This window comes from Delphinus delphis, chromosome X (genome assembly GCF_949987515.2).
Source record: "Delphinus delphis chromosome X, mDelDel1.2, whole genome shotgun sequence".
NCBI lineage: Eukaryota > Metazoa > Chordata > Mammalia > Artiodactyla > Delphinidae > Delphinus > Delphinus delphis.
In genome coordinates, this window is record NC_082704.1 from 82,617,359 (window position 1) to 82,621,968 (window position 4,610).

Here is a 4,610-nt window from a genome sequence, read left to right on the forward strand (position 1 = left end):
TAAAATCAGCCATTTCTCCAAGGAGTCTTGGTTCTTTTTAGTTGGGATATATTTGGACAAGATAAGGGTGCTAGGTGTGTGTATTGATAGTGGGTGTCACTGCTTCTTGGTATTTTCAGTGAACAGAGCAAGAAAATTTTTTCGTTGAGAGAAACAAAAAAGTCATTGGATCATATTGATATTTCCAATTCAAAATGAATATTCCAAGTTGTTTATGCAATTTTAAAATTTTATACTTCAAAAGTGGCACTTTTATATGGAAAACCTTGGTTCCTAACAGCATTTATATAATGGCTTCTTTGCAGTAAAGTAACAAAACCAATATTTCTACCAGCAATTAGACTCCTGAAAGAAGTCTAAGATTTCTTAGCAGCTCTATTTGTCCTTGGAATATATTCCATTAAGGGCATGCGTTCAAAACACGGTGTTCTAAATTTGCTGGAAATAATATTTTATCTTTGGAAGCTATGTCATGAATGTGATATAGCTAGGTTTTTTCAGTCCCGTTTGTTTTCAATTTGGGGGGATTGTTTTTAAAATTTTTCGTCGAATTTTTGAATATGTAAAACATTTTTATGTTTTCAGTATATAGGCTAAATTATATAACTTCCATCCTGTCCTTACACCCTGTTATGCTCTCTCCCTCATAGGTCACTTTTTAAAAATGAGTTTTTGGTTTATCCTTCCAGTGTTGCTCTTTGAAACTATAAGTATCTACCTATATGCTTATATATGTATATCTATATATACTTATATATCATACTTATACTTTGCATTCCCCCCTTTCTTATGCAAAGGTAGAGACTGGATATACTGTTTTACACCTTATGCAAGTTTCTATTGAGTGCTTATTGTGTTCCCAGCACTGTGCTGAGGTACTTAGGCAAGAGTGATCCCACTTATCACCATGTTCTAGTGTATTTTTTCGGTATTACAGTTAATTAGAACTGCTGCTCTTATCTCTGTCTCTCAGGAGACAGTGCTCCTGTGTATCACCTCAGTGCGACTTATTTATCTCCCACTATCTCGCAACAAACACTGACAATGACAAACACTTGTCCCTCAGCATGTCAAAAGAATAAACATATTTTTAATTACACAAGTGATGCAACATGCACACTGTGATATGCTCAAACTACACAGAAGTGTATGGAATAACAAGCCATGGTTTGCCCTCACTCTCGCCCCATCCCACTGCACTTGGCTGAAACAATTATTCCTACTGTGGTTGCCAAATGGTGATTTTCTAATCCTATTATTCCTTCTACATTTATTAGTTCACATTGTACAATAAGGAAGAGTTCTCTCTCTTTTCCTTCCTTCCTTCATTCATTTATTCATTCATTTAGTTTTGTCATATGGATTTGTGGATTCTTATTTTATCCAATAAGTTATAAACTGCTACATTCATTATTTATTTTGTTGCCCAAATTGTCCCAGAATTTGACAAGGGGAGTCCTTTCAAGCTTCCTTTTTTGTCCTTTCGATATGTCGATCGTCCTTTGAACATTCCCTTACTTTCTGGAACATCAAGGTGTTTCAGGCTCATCTTGTGCTTTTCCTGCCCCAGCTCTGGAATCAACCATTTCTCCAAGAATCCAGCCTTGGTTCCTTTTGGTAGAGATACCAAAATAGGGGCATGAAGTGTGCCCATTGCTGCAATTAGGAGTCACTGAATTATAGTCCATCTCAGTGGGCAGAGCTGGTGTGTATGTATATATTCCTAAGCACATACACACACATTATCTATCTATCTATCTATCTATCCATCTATCTATCATCTATCAACCATCTATCTATATCTATCTATCTATGAAATCTCTGTATCAACTTAAAATCATGAATTCATACTGGTACTCCAACTCTTATCTTAAACCACAAGATTCATTCTAGCCTTCCCCCCTTTCCATATTTCTAACTCCCTTCTCTGACAGTGAGAAATCTGGTTCTCATTATCCATAATATATTTACTTATTTGTTCAATCCTAGGATATGCATATAGTTGTTTCAGAACTGCCAACCCACTACTGTGAAAAATAAAGCTACTAACTAGGGTTTAATATTTGTTTACAGTTTTTATTTTGTTTTTCCCCTTCAGTGTAGTTGTTATTCATTTGAAATAGACTCATTTGTTTCCATTTGTATTTCATTTTGTTTCTCCCCCATCCTTTTTGATTGATTGACTATGTAGAACATTAATATGAATTTTAAAAATTGAAGTATAGTCAATTTACACTGTTGTGTTAGTTTCAGGTATACAGCAAAGTGATTCAGTTATACATATATACATACACCTATTCTTTTTCAGATTTTTTTTTATTATAGGTTATTACAAGATACTGAGTATAGTTCCCTGTGCTATACAGTAGGTCCTTTTTGTTTATCTATTTTATATACAGTAGTGTGTATCTGTTAATCCCAAACTCCCAATCAACCCCTCCCCCATTCCCCATTTGGTAACCATATATTTGTTTTCTATGTCTGTGACTCTATTTCTGTTTTGTAAATAAGTTCATTTGTAGAATTTTATAGATTCCACATATAAGTGATATCACATGATATTTGTTTTTCTCTTTCTGACTTACTTCACTTAGTATGTTAATCTCTAGGTCCATCCATGTTGCTGCAAATGGCATTATTTCATTCTTTTTTATGGCTGAGTAATATTCTGCTGTATATATATCACATCTTCCTTATCCATTCATCTGTCGATGGACATTTAGGTTGCTTCCATGTCTTAGCTATTGTGAATAGTGCTGCTATGAACACTGGGGTGCATTTTCAAATTAAAGTTTTCATCTCTTCCGGATATATGCCCAGGTGTGGGATTGTAGGATTATATGGTAGCTCTATTTTTAGTTTTTTAAGGAACCTCCATACTGTTCTCCATAGTGGCTGCACCAGTTTACAGTCCCATTAACAGTGTAGAAGGGTAACATGATTTTAAAAGTCAAAACCATACAAAGTATTATATCCAGAGAAGTGTCACTCCCCTATCCCCTGTACCCCATTCCCATCCTCCCATCCTTTTCACCCTATTCCTGCTCATCCCCTGTAGGTAATAAATCCCACTAGTTTCTGATTTACACTTAGTGTATTTCTTTTTGCACAAATGAACAATACATTTTTTTCATTTCTACTTCTTTCTTACATAAAAGATAGCATACTATTGATACTCTATTGCACTTTGGTTTTCTTTGGCACTATTTGCTTTACAAAATATATCCTGAAAATGTATGTACTTATAAAAACATTTTAACGGTTAAATATAATATACATACAGAAAAGTTCAGAAAACATATACCCACTTTTTAAGAATAATTATAATTCAAACACCTGTATAAACACCACACAGGTTAAGAAACAGAACATTGCTAACACCCTAGAAGTCTTCTGCGTGACTTTTGCTAATCATAGCTCCCCCTCTCTCACCCTGAATTTTATGCTATTTACTTCCTTGCTTTTCTTTATGGTTAATCATCTTAGTTTAGTTTTGCTTTTATTCAAGTATAACACATATACCAAAGTGCACAAAAATTATGGACAACTTGATGAGTTTTCACAAACCAAACATACCAGATTCAAGAAACAGATCATGACCAGTACCCCAGAAGGCCCACCTGTGCCCCCTCCTAATCACTTTCTACCTCAGGGTAGCCACTATTTTGATTTCTAAGGATGTGGTTTGGTTTTGCACTTTATATAAATGGAAAACTAATAGAGTATATGCTTCTTTTATTTAATTATGCTTGTGCAATTTCTCCACTCTGTTGACTGAACAGATAGTTCATTTTTATGGCCGAATGGCATCCTATTGTATGAATATGTCACAATTTCAAAAATCTGTTTCATTGGCACTGTTGGAAACTTGAGTTGTATACACATAGCTTGTAAAAGAGGGAAAAAAATAACCTGAAGATCATAGCCCTGCAGGTGAGACAGACAGATGAGGCAGAGAGTTGCAGCATAAGCTCTCCATGAGAGTTATACATGTGGGGTTATGGATAGATGGACTTTGAGATGTTGAGGAAAGTTTTGAAGGATGAGAAGACATAATGTCCTTAAGAGGATATAGGGAGAGAGGGGGGGAGGGAGGGAGGGAGGGAGGGAGAGAGAGAGAGAGAGAGAGAGATTCTAGGCAGGGGAGATCTAGGAACTGGTACCATTTTGGGAAGGCTGGGTCAGAGCGCACTGCATTTAGAGGTGGAGGGGAGAAATGAGGTTGTAGGGTAGATTGGTAAGGCAAAGAACATGTCACAAAAATCCTAGGGTGCTAGATTAAGAACATGAGACTTTATCCCTTAGGGGACTGGGATGCTACTGAAAATTTTTTTCTCCTCCTCCTTTATTTTTTAAGCAGGGGCATTATATGACCTATTTTGCAGTTTAGAAGGATTCAACCAGCAGTGGGCAGGGAAGATGGATTGGAGGGTTAAGAGCAGGAGGCAGGGAGACTTGTGAGGAAGCCGTAGCAACATTCATATTGGTGGTTATGCCTGAAAGCCCTGGAGTTGGGCTTCCAAATTTTCTCCAGCCCAGTTCTCTCTTCTGATCTCCAGTCTCTCATATCCAGCTTTCTACTCAATATCCCCATTTGAATGTCTAATAGG